Below are 16,991 nucleotides of genomic sequence, written 5' to 3' on the forward strand. Positions count from 1 at the left end.
TTGCATCTTATAATGACATGGGAACCAGTGCAGTGAAAATCTGCTATCTTGCATGAATGAGCAAGGGATAAAAATTAAACCAGCTCATGTTACAGGTATGCAATATGCAATTTGGAACCGTTTGCAGTTTTTCCAGTGGAGATGAAGGTATAAAAAAGGAAAAAAAAAAGATTCGAGGGCTTGGGGAAGGGACATGTTCTTCTAACGATACCTATAGCAAGTCCTATTATGAATTATAATAGACCACTGTGAGCAAGAATGGGTCTGTTTCTCTCAATAACAAAAACTTTGGTGTAGCAACAGGGTTCTATTAAAAGCAAATACAAATCATAGGATTAAGTGATTAAGTCCTCTTCCTCTGAGTTACAGACCTTCCAGGGGTGGATTCCTTCCAGGTTTTGCCAGCCTCCTGAGGAGACGTTGTCTCTTCCTTTATACCAGTAGAATAACCCTGTGAAACATGTATTAAATCAAATATACGTTATTTCTCAGTGTTGCAAAGAGAATTTTTGAATTTGAAAGTCTGTTCACTGGACCTGTAATAAGATTGAGTAAAGTATACCATATTAAAAAAGTATAATTTGAGTTCAGTACTAGTGCTAGGCGTATGCCTGTACAGTGTTAGTCCCTCCCTTGTATTTCCAGAAGGTTAAGTACTTCTTTTTATTAATAAAGGAATTGGAAAGTGCTCTTTCTTCCAAGGGTTTTAATGAGAGACCACTGATTAGAGAATGATGTTGTAGTTCGGGAGATGAGGAAGAAGATTAAATAGAAAATTTTTGTAATACGGTTTCATTTTCAGTACTGTGGTGGTGGGTTTTGCAATCATTATTAATACAGAGAACAGATGACCTGAACAGTGGTGGTTCTGGGCTAAAAGCGACCACTAGTGCTGAAAGATTTATAAAAGATAGCATCCTATTTTAATGAGATGCAACAGTGAAGTCTTTTGTCACTGTCATAGGAAGGTTGTATTCCAAAGGCTGAATAGTTAATTCAGTCTTCCCCTTCCCCCTTTAGAGATTGGTTTAAATAATGGTGTGAGGAAGCTTCTAGTTGGTTTGGAGAGAAAATATTTGCGATTTAATTGTCTAGTGCTGTGGTGCCAGAATGAGTTCTTGCTGATTTTAAAATAGCATTGCACAATGAAACTCCAGAAATACTAGGAAAACTTTGTTCCCTGGTTTGGATTTGAATTTGTGTCCTTTCTTGTTGTCCAAGGATGAGCATGAAAACCAAGAAATGACTGGCATTTGCTTTATGTTAGGCAGAGAATGAAAACTCTCCTAAAACAATCAAATGACCTTTGCGTGGGAAATGATAATATGATTTTTATGGTGTCTCCAGGAGTAGATCTGCTACTAGTTGTCCATTTTTGGTTAAGGAAGATATAATGGGATGGATGTGTTGTGAGGATTTCTATCATGTTGATTCACCTTCATCTGTATTGTCACAGTTTTGACAGATATGTCTGATGACTGAATTTCCATACTGATGTGCGACTGTCTGTCTGTTTTCACTTATGTTTACTTCCACTTTGTTTTGTTGGTGTGTAGACTAATATCTCATTGCTTTCTGAGCGTAACACACTCTCAAGCTCTTGGAATAACTTTCCTCCCTTGGTGTATCTTAAGAGGTTTGGGTTGTTGCCTTATTCACTGGCAGGACTAGTGTGGAAGCACTGAATGAAGGATCTTTGAATGCTGACCGTGCTCAGTTCTGTTTCTATTTTGATTGCTCCAAATGATGTTTTTGAGCGCACCTCTCCAAATGTGGGCTGATAACACTATTGGTAAGAACAGGCCTGAGCTGATGCAGGTTGAATGCAGAAAGCACTGGAGAATGTGCTGAAGAGCACACGACTTCTTTGAGTTTGTGTCCTTGACTAGGCTGGTTTTTTTGGGGGGGGGGGGGTGGTGTATTTTTTTTCCTTTTTTTTTTTTTTTTTTTTTGTTCTTGGTTGGTTTGTTGTTTTTCTTTTTTTACAACAGTTAGGACAATTCCTTCCAATCTTTCTGGTTAGGAGTTGGGACCCTATTTCCTGGATGCTGATATTGTTATTGTCTTTGCCTTCATTGAAATTTACAATTTTGCAATTTTGTTATACACTAGGTGAAACTGTGTTTTGTTATTGCTTCCTTGTTTCCTCTACATCTTTATAGCAAGTGTAGTCAGGAAAGAAATTTGGGGGTTTTTTTGTTTTGTTTTAAAGCACCTCATTATGTTAGCTGATCTAAAAAGTCTATCTGGAAAATTGCCCCAACTTAAAAATAAATAACAATTGTATGCAGACATACTTGGCTGCACAGCAAGATCTATTTTTAGAAAAGGGTTATGTCCTGTTTTCACTTAATTTTAATGATCTGGAGTTTTACCTTCATTTGAGAAATCCTGATGAATTTTGGCATCTTTTCCAGTCCTTTCTAGTAGATAAATGCATGCGTCCTCTGGATCAGATTTCAGAATCATTTGTGTAGGAAAAGCCTGATTTATCTGTCAGATAACCTCAGGTATTCCAATAATTACTAGTGTGTTTGAAGTTCTGCCTCTGCTTGTTTGGTGTTTACTCTAGTGGGGTCTTGTGTAGGAGGTTGCTGCCATATAAATGCAACATATTAAAAAGCAACTGCAGTCCCATGTAGATGAGTGTTCTGATGAATTGTTTTCATTTTTTAAATGAACCTGTGTCAGTCGAAGTTAACAGTTACATTTGGATTTTATTTTTGTTGTGCATTAGTTGGGGATTACAGCAGCAGACTGGGAGTCAGAACTCTTGTACTTCTCTCAAATCTACCATGAGCCTCTGTATTGCCTTGAGATGCTTAATTGTCTTTTACTCAACAGTATAATGGGAATAACACTATTTTCCTACTTCTCCTAGGATCACTGAGGCTAGTAGAGCACTTCTAGGACACTGAATAAAAGGTCCGCAGTTTGGAGTCATGTTAAAAGAAATCATCGTGCAGTTGGAAATGAGTCAAATGTTCACTCAACTGAAGATGAATAGGCTAGGTAAAGGTTAAACTAAAAAAGTTGCCTAAAGAGAGGGGGCTAAAATAGGATAGGCTAAGCTATAAATATTGTTTATGTGACTCCTTATTTTCTTGTGTTCTTGTTAATTCTTGAGATTGTGAACTCTTGGCCTATTGCTTAATATCTGTAAACCATCAGACACCGCAATGATGTTAAAGTAATGATACTTATAAATAATGAGATTGGCAAAAGTGCATGCCTGGATGACGTACCTGTGTAGGGCACATATTCAGACATATCCACTAACGAACTCTCGTAGTTGAAAGATTCCTCCATCTGTTTGTAGCAGACAGTGAATCACAGAAAGGGTCTACAGCGTTGATGAATTAGAATATGTTTTCTTAGGAGTTTTGGGAGTTAGCAATGACAAGTCTGTATCGCTCATTCATTTGTAAGGGTGCAGCTTTCCAGTATCTGAAGGGTGCCTACAAGAAAGCTGGCTATGGACTTTTTACAGGGGCATGTAGTGATAGGATGAGGGGTAATGGCTTAAACTGGAAGAGGGTAGATTTAGATTATATTTTAGGAAGAAATTTTTCACTTTGAGGGTGATGAGGCACTGGAACATGTTGCCCAGGGAAGCTGTGGAGGCCCCATCCCTGGAAGTGTTCAAGGCCAGGCTGGATGGGGCTTTGAGCAGCCTGGTCTAGTGGGAGGTGTCCCTGCCCACGGCAGGGGGGTTGGAACTAGGTGATCTTTAAGATCCCTTCCAACCCAAACCATTCTATGATTTGTGACGGAAAGGTTGATTCAACAGCTTAGTGCATTTCTGTCTTTCCTGTGTAATGGAAAATATGTCTGTAGACTACAGCTTTAACTGTAGAGATGCTTTTTGGCTGCAGATTTTTGAGTAAGATTGTGGGAGTTTTCATTTTCACAGTCCCATAGCAATGTTTGTGTTTACTGAAGCAGTACGAATAAAGCAGGGATACTCTTTTGTTGAAAAGTGTCACCCTACCTGTTTGGGACTGTTTCTGGAAGACAGACAGCTAATTCCTATAATAATTTCTTTAATACTTAACTCAGCTATTATGCCCCAGACTTGTGTTTGAACAGTATAGTGTACAATATGCAAAATACAATTTATCCATGTCATAGATTTGTCAAGATGAGAATTAAACATTAAGATTGTGTAGCCTAAACTTTGGTGTAGCACTGTCTTTGCATTATATGTGAAGTTGTGTGCTTAGGTTAAACTAAAGCAGTGTTCTTTTCAGGGAAATTAAGACTTAAAGTCATGATACAGGTGTGAATCTATTTCTCTCATGTAGTCAACTGTGTTAATAGGCCTGTTCTCTTCTTGCATCTATGTACAGGTAGAGACCTTGTGAAGAGGAGAATTGTACTTCAAGGCAAAGAGGCAAATATAAAATTCCTTAGGTCACAGAGAGGGGTAAGAAAAGTCAAGGAGGTCCTTGCTTCTCATTTGGAGAGTTATCAGTTTTGTGGTGCAGATGTTTATTCGGAAATTTAACTGAACAAATGAAACATGCCATGAAAAATGCCATGAACAAAATTGTGTTCTGTCATGATAATTTTCTTTGCTAGGTTTCTTAAGTTGTGGTGCGACAATTCCTGGATGTCTCAGCTTGAGCTGCTTACCACATCTCTTTGTAAAGTGTCTTGTTTACCTATCCTTTTCTTTCTGTTTTTTGAGACTTATTCTCTATCTTCAGAAGCTTACTTGCCTTCTTTGAGTAGCTGAGTAAATTCAGCGATCTCTCAGGGATTTAAATTTGTCAAAAGATGTTAGCGCTGTCATGTTTCTTGCCTTGTCCCACTGCATTTTGGAGTTTTTCTTCTGGGACAAGTTCCTGTGGCTATGCAGTTGGTACTGTACGTAGTTCCTCAACATGATACTGTTAAGGTTTTTGCTCTCCAGACTCTGATGTTTGTTAGGTGGCCTTTACTGTAGTACTCAAACCTTCTCTTTCAAGCTTTTCTTGCAGGATATTTCAAAGCTGTCTATTTTAAAGTGCAAGTAAGTGATAACAGGGAGGGAAAAGTTGTGGGAGGTGTTGGTTTCCATACCAGATAACTCACAGAAGTGCACAGCTTGTTTGGCAGCATTAGGTTATCTATTGCACTTTGCAGCATACTGGCTGTGAACTGACAGCCAGAGACCTTTTGTTCACTGTTTTAGAAAATTTCAGGCCCAGAACTCTGGTCAAAACACTATTCAGACAAAAAACCGATATATAGCCACTGCTCTGAAAGCCATAATCTCTCTTCTTGTATTAAGGTTTTCAAATGTAGTATAGAGATATCCCCTACTCTACTGTTTGAAGGATCAAAGGCTTAAGAAACATAATACTTCAAATGATGAGTTATTTGCCCTAGCACCCATTCACATGGAGTATCTTCTGCAGACTTTTTCTGGTATTTACAAAGCGAGCAAAAGCTTAGGTTTTCCTAGAGTAGGTTTATTTAGTCTGTGCTTGTTTTTTGGGTGGTTTTTTTTTTTGTCCTCTATATTCTGAAATCCTTACCGATGAGTCTAACTATAAACAGTTTATAGTTTGAACATATGAAGACATATTTTGCTGAACCTAGGCCTTGATCAGTTGAAAAGGTTGCATGCTGCTTTCCACTGTGGTTTTTGGTGCATGTTTGTGTCATACAGATGCAAAACCGAAATTAAAGTGTTGGTATTACACGCAGGTTTTGGGCTGAGACAGGCTTATTGGTTGTAAAAGAGGTATTTTTGTTTCTCCTGTTCTGTTCTCCCAGTCACGGCATATGATTACAGTAATAGCCAAAAATGTGTCTGTAAAGAATCTAGTGTGGAGATAATGCTCTCTCTCCTCTCAGGAGTTTGCAATCTGTATTTGTTTTTTTAAGGCAAACACCTATTGGATACTTTTATTAGTTTGGTCTTCACTGGAATAATATGAAAGGAATCACTACCATCCTAATTTTTTCATCAGCATTTTATCTCTGTTTTGCTTAATTGCTGATTGTACATTGTTTTTCTAATAACACACTCCTATCTCCCTATGTGAACTTGAAGTGTCTGATTTATTGAGACAGGATTGTCTTGCTTAGTGGATTTTATGAACGTGTCTTTTCTCATGTCAAATGATTTAGCATTTCATTGGCATGGTAATGAAAAAAATGCTTCAATAACTGTGGTTTTGGTTTCAATTTTTTTTTTTTACTGTAAAAGTGTCTTACAAATGCTGTTGCTGGACTGAAGGACACAGATTCTGCCACCCCTCTTCCCCCAAACCTTGTATCCCTACTAAGCTAATTAAACGTCCCTTGTGCTAGATGGCAGATGACGCTCTGTCGTAGGTATGTACAGGCTGTTGGCCTGTTTACTCAGTCCAAGAAATTGATACCATGCCTGAAGTCTGATTTGGGCCTTCTGCCCAAGAGCTTCAAAATAAAACTGCATGAATTCCACATGTTAACCTAGTGCTCTTTTTACCCTGTGAATCACCTGCCTGTTCTCAATATGACCTTAATTCACCCCATTTTCTCAGATGGAAACTTGCTCCTTGTGTTTCTGCTTTCCTCTTAGAGGGATTCCCTCCAGCTCTGTCATTAGCCACATGACGGGGATAATGTTTGTTGTGACCTGATGTCTCAGCTGGAAAGGAGCAGATCAGTCACTGATCAGGTTGGAGCCAGCTTCTAAAGATTGACCTACTGCTGCCACATGACGCTGCAGGGTTTGGCAAATAAGCATTACAATTTTTCTTCTCTTGTGTGCATACATAGATGGCTTTGAATGGGGGCGGAAGTAGAAATACTAATTTCTGCATAGCTCCTGTATTATCTGCCTGACACACGTGTTGTTAGTGCCATATTCATCCATATGAAGTCTTGTGTATGTTGAGATTCAAAATATGAAGACTCTGTCTTTTCCTGAATTTTTAAGGAAATGAAGTTAGTACATCTAAAGGGCTTTAGCAGACAAAATGTATTGAAGTCTGTCTGTGACAGCTTGATACGTCTTCTCCTGCTGTACCTGGTAGGGACTATCATCAGTCCACTGATGAATGATTAGAAGAAAATGTGTGCCTGTACCTCATGCAATTTATTTTAGAATTTGGCTTTTTAGCTTGATCTTATCTTCATGGTCAGCTTTTAAACTGAGATTCAGGATTTTTCGGGTTGTGATGGAAGTGCAGACATGGGTCCTTAATGGAGGAGGAGCCTTTCTGACAATACCACAGCCAGAAGTCTTTTTTTACTACATTATCATAGAAAGTATTTATGGGATAGCTAAAATGTATATAAAAAGGTACTATTTTTAAGTGGAATTTTTTGTCTAAGTCTATTGTAGTAAATTTAGCCTTTAGCGTAGGTTGTAAAATTAAAGGAAAATAATGTTGCTAATAAATAATGTGAGTATTTTTTACTGAAGTTTTAAAGTATATCAGATCACTGAAATGAGGGAAATTGCTGGGTAAATAATTGGATTTAGTTTGCTGAAGGGGCAGATCAGCTTGCAACAGGTTTTTTTCAGTAGGCATAGACAGAAAATAGTGTGTTTATTTCAGTATAGTTTATGTCAGTTTTTTTAAAGGAGAACCTGAAAATGATTGTTTTCATCTTACAAAATATAATAAAAATGAAATGTGATGTTGAGATCAGCTATTTCTTCTGGTGTAGTGATGTAGTATCTAGAAAGTCACTTCAGTTCACTAGCTAAAGATAATGCTTCCTTTTATTTAAAAAAAAATATTTTGTTTTCAATGAAAAACATGATTAATAGAGGCATTGAAGTTAGAAAATAGAGGCATATGAATCTTGTAAAGCTTGGATTTGTGTAAATAGAATTTTAGTTTCCTTTGAAACCAGCTTGACACAGTTGTGGGTTTGGAAGATAATCCTAAAATGTAATCCTTTAAAATATTGCAATTTTTTTTTTTTTTACTATCCCCAGCAACATTGATGACATTGGATTTGACTGTTGGCAGTGGTAATTTCTTGTTCTATACTGGGCCTTGTAAAACTTCAGAGTACCTTGTGTACTTGCAGTCTTAAGTATGCATATACTGTGTGTCAGTGGTGGACAACATTTGGTCCAGAAAATGAGAAGGACCATTTACCATTCTTTAACATACAGTATGAAAATCATCAATCTGAATAAATGTGTGTTTAAATTATGTAATTGCTTAAATGTCAATGTATTGTAACATTAAAGTTAGAAAAATGAAATGTCAAATATGAGATATAAGTTATGTTTACTTTCAAATCAACATCAGTTTAAGGTTACTATCTACTAACAGGCTTTCTTCGGAAAAGGAGGACAAATGCAAAATCAAATTAAAATTGAGCGTTTAGATCAAGTTTCCTTGCTTGATAATTGAAATAGTAACTATTCTTGGTTACTGTAAATCATTTTGAATAAACCTGGCCTGAGTATCTATTTGTCTGCAGTGAACAGCAGGAGAAGTGTTTTTACACAAGACGCATTTCATCAAATGTTGATGGATATTTTCAAATATGAGAATAAAAAGCAGAATGTTGGTTATGGCTTTTCCTGTGGATCCGAAACAGGTAACTTTTCAAGCAAAATGGAAATGGACAGGAAAATGTCAGGTGAGCCACACTCAGTGGTGATAGGATTGTAGCACAAACTGGAAGCCAGTAATGGTAAATTCTTCCTTCTGATTTCGATGGCGTCTTTCCCTTCAGTATTAAGGAGGATACTCCAGCTCTGCCCCATGGAGATCAGCTGAGCTGATCTAATGTCTTTCTGTTTCTGAAAGGTCTCCCTGCATCTGAGTCTTGTGGCTCCTGCCTGCTCTTTGGCTTCTGCTCCAACATTCATCTGACCCTTCAGTGAGTAGATCCAGCTCCCTAAGGCTGCAGAATACTTCTCACTTTTATAATATTTATTTTCTGATGTTTTAGGAAACGGAGTATGCCCAAGGAGATGTCTGTCAGGCCCCCATCAGCGATCATAGGGACAAGGGCCAACTAGATCTAGGAAGGCCATAGGGGTAGTGGAGTAGGTCATAGGAGTGGCGGAGTCTTTCAATGGCATAGACTGCTTTGAACAGTTTGCTTGTCTTGCAGACCCGTACCTTTAGTTTCCTAATCTATTGCAACAGGAATCATACTTATCTGTCTTACAGGGTTGCTAAAAAGACTTTATAATGGGTGTGTTCAAGGCATCTTAAGTGATAAGAAAGATCTTACAGAAGCAATCCTGCCTTACTGTGTACTGAGTGTATCGCTAATTTTGCCATAAAACTTTATTTGTCAAGAGAGAAGATGTCATAAAGCTGTTGGATTACCATTGATAATGGTAATTCTGCCAGTCACCTATCAGGTCTTCTGTTGAAGAATGAAGGTCTCTTAGTATTAATAATTCTGTGGGAATAGCAGGGATAGCTGTTTGAATCATTGAAGGTTGCTATGAGAAACCTAGTGTTTCCACAGGGCATACCAATGTAATTATAGAAGCTTCTTTTGAAAATTGATAAGGCGTTAGTTATTTGTAGCTCTGCTTCAGAGTAAATAAAATAATAACAAGTGTTGAACAGAGCAGATGTTTTGCATGTATCCTGATTTTCCTTGTAACTGTGCATGGCTTTCCAGAAGACAGGCTTGGGTTTGCCTTCAGTCTTGGAGCTCTGGCTGATCTGGGTGCAGTTCTGAGATGCAACAGTAAAGGGCATTTGCTGTCAGCCCATAGCAGTTGCTTTGTGCTTTGGCTTTTGGCTCTTGCAAGGAGAGCAACAGATCCAAGAATCACAGAACGCTTTGCGTGGGGGAATGTTATGAAACTGTAAGTGCCTTGCTATGCTGTGGTTGAAAATTTTGATAAATTAAAATGTTGAAGCATTGAGAGGGAATAGTCCTGCGACGTCTGTAAGGCTCTGTATAAGAAACAAACGCATTTATTGTAGAACATCCCAGTGTACGTGCTTCCCATCCCAGTGGGAGACTGACTGCCCAGCAGAAGACACTGTCTACAGTCAGATCCCTGCAGCGCTGCATTGCTCTAGGATGTCTGTCTATAATGCAGCAGTGGCTTGCTTTATTTTACTGTTCATGTTGCTCTCTGTGAGATGGATTTCTTAATCCGAAATTAAAATTTGTAAACATAAAAGTGCAAACTAAAGCTCCTGAGTTATGTTTATAAAACGCCACATTACTAGTTTCAGTCAATGGAAATATCAATTTAACATATTTTCTGGATGTGAGGTTTAGCTTCTCAAACTTTAATCAACATAAGACATGAGGTGATAGTGTTAGCTCTCCAGCCTTTTTTGCTTACATTGGTTACAAGACTTCAGAAAGTACTTCGCTTCAGATGCTAAATGTAGTTAAGTAGCTAAAAAGAAATCTGATGGATTGGATATGGTATTATTTTATTGCCTATTTTGCCCCCCCCCCCCGCAAAGGGGGGAGAAAATACATAAATCTTACTAATACTTGATAACCAGTAGAAATAACAAAAAAAATTAATATATGCAAGGTAATTAAATGGACCAGATAGGCATTACACACAATTCATAGCTGTCTTGGAATACTTAGGGTAGAATATCTCTCTCCATGTCGATGGAAACAGGAAGGAAGTTTTAGAGGGCTCCTAAGCCTAATTCTGTACTTCAATCATTCTTGAGAGCAAGGGGAAGAAGATTTGGTTTTGTTAGCAGGCCCCTTAAATACCATGTGTGTGTGGGGTCTTTTGGGGTTTACTTGCTTAATGACTTTGTGTCCAGTAGGGATGGACAGGAAAAAACAGAATATTTGGTTTATGTTTTTTGTGGTTACCCATCAGTAAAATGTTGTTTACTTCCATTTTTAGTGATAGATTTTTGGATGGGTTACTGTAGGAGTGACACTGTGGGAAATACTTGGAAGATATAACTGACACACTAAATCTGTCAGGTGCACTAATTTGTAAAATTATTTGTTCCTATGTGATGATTGTCTTTTGGGATTTGCCTTTTTTTTTTTCCCAAGATTATTGTGGAACATTTATCCATTCACTGTCCATGTTACAGTTATTTAAAGGTGTATTTAACATGTTTGGAACAGTGTATGCCATTTCTTTATGTTTTCCTATGGCTTTTCAGTTTTATTAATGCACTGAAATGCTCATCCTGGGAACATCGAGGTGGTTACTCATCTTTCCTCACCCAGATAATCCTAGCAGCCTTTCCATATTCTACTTTGACCCCTCACACAAGCGTTACACAACAATGTGGACACAAAGAGAAATAGCAGTGGCAGCAATACGGCTGTTGCTGTGGTGGTCTATGGTTATAAGCAAGTCGGGATATTTACATGTAATGTCTTGTTTTATATCTTTCTAGAAAGAAATAGGCTGATTTCAGGCAAAGATAATCTTTGGGTTATATACAAAGTATAACAGATTTTTCTTCTTTTTTTGTTTTATATCTTACATAATTGGTAGGTTGACGATCCAGTGAAGTCAGCATCTGTTTCAGGTATTATCTGAGGTTTTAGAACCACTGAGTACTAGATTTTCGCATATTTAATTTAGATTTTTCATTCTTTTAATAGTTAGGAATAGAATTTTTGTATTCTGACACTGTAACTTGTTTGTTCATCAGCTGTCTTTGTTTCATGCTGTCATTCGGTAGAACAATAAGTGAAAATTAATGTATCATTTTAGTTATTGGGTTAGAACTTTCTTAAAATGTCATTCTTGAGTTAATTTCAGAAGCTTTATATCAGCTTTGTGAAATACTGTATATTTTACCTTTTTGTCTAATTTTTTTGTGTACATCCATCTGCTACAGATCAACTGTAGTGGCTGTTTCAAGCAGATGCTGAAGAGTTGACCTCATTGCAGTCTAGCTAGTACAGATAACAAGAAAGCATATAGTTTTCTCCTGGTAGCCTCCTGTTATTCTGTGTGGTCTGTGCATTATACAGTTAATGGAGAAGGTATTGAGGTGACGTGACAGCATTAGATACTGAAGTAGTATATGGTCTTATGTTCCTTGTGTGTAAAAAGAAACTGGAATATACTGATCCTCTTAAGCTTGTAGAATCGAAATACTGAAAAAGATATTTTCATGTAATTTGTTTTAATAGACTTCGTAAGCTCAAGGGGACCACTGACACTGCAAGATTATCATGTTGCCTTGCCAAGCTGCTTACCAGAAAAAAGCAGTAGAATTTTCCTTGAGCAGTTTGCAAGCAGACTTTTTCAATACAGAAAAGGAACCTTCAGTACAGATGTTGAGTTTCATGGAGGGAAAGATCCGGCTGGATTATGTTACCAGTTTTGCCTGCACAGGCTGTGCGGTGGGAAGCTCGTACCCACAATCCACTTCACACCTGTGATGCAGCTTGCAGGCATCACCAGGAGCTTCCTCCTGGCAGGCTGATGCAGCCTCCTTCCCTGCTGCAACACGCCGCGCTCAAACTGCTCCGCAGTGATTATCAGATTTTGGACTGAAATATGTCTTGCTGTCCAACAGAAATAATTCCTGTTTATGAGGCTCTTCTGAACTTTAAACACTGGTGGCTTCTGTTATTTTCTCCCTTCATCTCCCCCTCCTTTTTTATTTTATTTTCTGTTTCCAGTGTTGCAGCGCACGTGTCACATACAAAGGTGCATTGGGATTTTGGGGGAGGATCAAAACTTCAATGTATGTTCATAAGAAAGTATTCAAAGAGCCTGTGGGCAGATATTGGAGATAATTAGGAACTAGCTGGAACTGCGGCAGGCTCGAGGGATGTTTGCAGGCTGCAGAACATTCCTACGGGAAAGAAATTGCTCTGTAATTACAGGCAAGGTCAGTGCAGTCAGTTCAATGCAGAAGAGAAGGTAAGAACTGGGGCTCCTTTCCTTGAAGATCTTTGAATGTCATTAAGGAGACACAGTTGTTGCCACTTTTTAAGTAAATGTTCCCTGAAGTATACATTGTATCAGTGTTCTCTCCGTTGGGAGGATTGCAGCCCTTTCTTGAGAGTCAAGATTGATGCTGTAAGTGAAGGGAATTTCTTGGTCACACTTCACATTCCTTTTAATCTCTAAAGATTTTGAATGCGTGTTTCAGTGGTGTAAATCTCCAATTTGTTTAAGAGGCTAGTGCGTGATATTTGTGCATTTTTCTTTTCTGAAACAGGTCTTTCAACATCTGTCTGAAGTATTTCAGCCCACTTCAATTTATTTGAAAATGAGGCATATTTTCTTGGCTGATGGGGGTAGCCTTGGCTCCAGGACATTGCGGAAGCCATCTTAAATTCATCCTCAAGAGACAAACTTTGCGTCCCTCCCTTTTGAGGGCAAACCCTTGAGTTCAGAAATACTCTGTGCCCAAGATTTGTCATCAGAAGCCTGCAGGTGGCAATACTAGTATCAAGTACTCCTCCCTTCTGTTTCTCACTTGTTCTGTTCAACTCCACCTTCTCCATTTTGCCAGTGCAGCCGAATGCGGGACCACACTGGGACTATGTCAGGGATTGATTCAATTTAAAACAAAAAAGAAAAAGCTTTTGAGCACAGTTCAAACCGATTGAAATCTAGGCTGCTGTGGTGCCATACCTCCTGCCCTCTTTCTTACATTGGCAGTAGTGTTGCTGTACATGCATGGTGAGTTCACTAAGGGAAGCTCCCTAAAATCGATTGCTGGTTTTAGAGGGTGTTTTTGGTAAGATCGACTGCCTGAACTGCACGATTGGAAGAGTGCTGGTGCTTGTGTTAGAAAAGGCTGGAGGAGTATGACTTGTCGCAAGGGAAGCTGAGAGTGCAGCTGAATCTAGCAAACCAGATTTATATTGGTTAAGCTGTTGTGAATCTTCATTTCTGAAATTTTTAATTGGATCATTTCTCCGATGTAGTTCAGAGTGTAGCATCTTGAATGACCGTGCTGGCTTAAGTGCGGGGCATGTAGTGCTATGCTAGGGGTTGAGAGAGAAGTGATCAGAGCTGCAGGAGCAGAATTACCTTCTGTTTGTCTTGCAGCTAAATGCTGTGTATTGTGAAGTCTAGCCTTCAGTTATTTTTCTGGCGTGCTTCCCTGCCATATAAGCATAACAGATCTAGCATTGTTTGACTCAGAGATTTCCCATGAGTGTGTTTGACCAGTAACTGATTAAAGGGACTTGTGGCAGTTTTTTTCACAAGTGGAGATAATATTTATTCACCTCAAGTATATAGTTGCTAATGGAAGTTTTTTAAAAAACAAACCAAACAAAAAACCCCACACCTAAATTAGGTATTCTTTCTTGCATGTTTTGGTAGGTTCTGTTTAGCTCAAAAATCCTTAGGTTTGGGGCTGAGTCTGTTCTGCAGTGCTTTTGTCTTTTCTGCTTCTTTTCTGTGCGAACAGCATAACTGTTTACCTCACTTCCTCCGTAGACAAGGTTTTTAACAATGTACTGTGTTTCATGTCTTCAGGCCTCCACCTTTTGGAGAATGTGTATAAATTTGGCAACTCACAATTAGTACCTTCTACCAGTTTGCTTAAGGACCCTTGGTGTTTTTCTTGAAAATATTTTTCCTGAAGGCATTTTAAATTTGTTTCTTGCTTGTTCTTCCTAGCTATATTTTTTAATTTAACTCCTATTTAATCTGATGGTGTAGCATCAAGCATTGGAAGTGGAGTGTATATATGCTAGTTCTAGAAATAATACAAATATTTCACTTATTTTTCATATAAGACAGCTATACATGAAAAAAGATCTTGCACTTTAAAAAATATATGCAACATACGTATATTGCCTTCTCTCTTATTACAAGAACCCAGGAGGGTCATTCAGCAAATCAGAAATGCCGATCAACTACTGTTTTTTATTTTCACTTCTCCAAGAGTGTAATTTGGTGGAGGAGATGGTTGTAAGTTTGTTGGAGTATTGCATTGAAATAAATTTTTGTCAATATTCACAATGAATGTCTGCTGAACAGCCACTAATACAAGCATCACTTCTCTCAATTTACCAACAAATACATTTTCTGTCAGTTTTATTTGCTTGACAATATATAGGTACATATAACATACATTACAGTGTCTGTATTAATGGGCTGGCAGTTATTGTTACAGTGCCTGGCATTATACCTTTGCTACATATCTGTTTCAGTGCAGCTGTGCTGGGGTTACAGATCTCTTTACATCTCTGATTAGCACGACTGACTGTCTTGCCCAGGCTGTGCAGCTGTCCCTGAGCAGGGGAAGAGATAGAATTACCCAAGGACAAACATTGTGGAGAGAAAACCATTTCAGAATAAACAGAACAAAAGTCTAGCATCTTCTAACTTTTTTTTTTTCCTTTCCACTCTTCCTTCATTTTTCTAGGGGTGAAGAACTTTTTTACAACACTGGTTAGCTTATAGGTATTTGTTTAGAATCATGTCCTCCAAATTAATTTTGTATTATTGTGTAATATGAAAAAAGGTTTTAACCTTAATGACTTATACCACAATGGAAGGTGAGTAAAGCAAAGATAATTAGAAGAAATGAGTGAAAGAAGAGGAAACCCAGTACTTATTCAGGTCAAAATTACATTTTCTCCCAGTGGAATCGGCCCTTTTTTAATGGAAAAAAAAAATCCTTTTACCTCCAAACCAATTATCTTTTCTTCTATGTACTTCAGCCTTTTAGGAACTGAGTAGTTAATTTTGTTGAATCATTTTCTTTCCTTTTGGATAGGATTATTTAATAATTTGTTACTTTATAAGTTGGATCAAATAAACAACAAAATGTATCATCTTGCCAGCTTCTAGCTCTATAGTATTTAGCCTGTAATGTAGTGACTGTATTACAGAAAGCGCCAATTTTGTAGTATAGTGTTCAGCAGTAATCTTGAAGGTTACTCCCACAGTCACCATTTGATAGCTGGTGGGATCATCTGCCATCAGCTTTTGCAGAACCAGTTGTGGTTTGATCCTTCAGAACTAAATGCAAGTTTGTGGTCTCGCATTATTTTATAGTGTCTTGCTATCTTCCTGGATACCAGTGGATAGTTTTTCCTTCTTAGACTGCAAAAGGAGGGAAAACTGCAGTTTTCTTTGACCTCATGCAAATTTGACAGGAAGGAAATCTGGTTAGGCTGAAAAATCCTGAAATCTGGTAGCCTGACCTTTCAAAGACACTGTAGCTTATGTTTCTTTCCATAAGATGTTTGGGCAGGCAGAATCTCCAAAATGCAGGCTGTGAATCCTTTTTTTTGTTGTTGTTTTGTTTTTTTGAATATAACAATTTAGAAATAGTGTGTACTCACCTGAATTTTCTTTCTCTGCTTTCCTTCCCCTCCCAGTCCCCTTTTATCCTCACCTTCAGATACTCTGCTCTGGAGCCTTGAAGAGTGGGGTTTTGAATAAACATAAAATGGTGAAGAGCTTGCTGCAGTATCGGTACACTTGGCTGTGCATGACTTCTTTCTGTCAACAAGAGAGAGACACCTCAATGAAAGATGCATGAGAACAAGAAAATATTTTTTCTTGTTGTCCGACTGTGGCCTAACACACTTTATATAAGTTAATGTAAACAGTTAGGAGATAAGCACAAGCCAAGTATTGACAATAAAATAGGAGAGCCACTGTTAAGCTTATTTTTTTAAATTAATGCCTAAATTTATTTCTATAATGTGGAAACATAACTTGTTGCTGGTTTTGCATTCAAGAAGCACTATGCTTTCAAAGCAAAATCAAATAAAATACATGTGGATCCTTCTTTCCTGTGTCACAGTTCTAATATGTTTTTGTCTCATTACTTGTATTAGTACTCAAGAAATGTTTTACATCACTGGATTTAGACTCAAAACAGTATTAGAGGATGAGTTCCAGTAGCATCTCCCTTTGTTAAAGGGAAAATCCAGAGCAAATATATTTTCAGCTACCCTTTAAGTGAGAGTAAAAGTAGGTAACTGCAATTTGTTGATATTTAGTGTTCTAGTAGTGCTAGAAATAATTTACCAGCAAAAATAAATACTTTCTCATAATCCATTGTACTTCTATGATTAGCCCTTGCCCTGCTCTGAAAGAAAAGATGCATAAAGTTTGATTATAAAAA

General features: G+C 37.9%; 1 protein-coding gene across 6 annotated transcripts in view; it reads left to right on the plus strand.

The window, feature by feature from the left end:
- The window catches only part of TULP4 (TUB like protein 4), a 174,469-nt gene that overhangs the window by 25,974 nt on the left and 131,504 nt on the right, over positions 1 to 16,991 (plus strand). Inside the window, exon 1 of one of the 6 annotated variants that reach the window (XM_074580503.1) lies at positions 6,557 to 6,655. The exons of the other annotated variants lie outside the window; for them this stretch is intronic. The gene's annotated coding sequence lies outside the window, so the exon portion shown is untranslated. Of the gene's footprint in view, positions 1 to 6,556; positions 6,656 to 16,991 lie in introns of those variants that run through there. 6 annotated transcript variants of the gene reach the window in all.

The sequence above is a fragment of the Larus michahellis genome, chromosome 3 (assembly GCF_964199755.1).
Source record: "Larus michahellis chromosome 3, bLarMic1.1, whole genome shotgun sequence".
Taxonomy (NCBI): Eukaryota; Metazoa; Chordata; class Aves; order Charadriiformes; family Laridae; genus Larus; species Larus michahellis.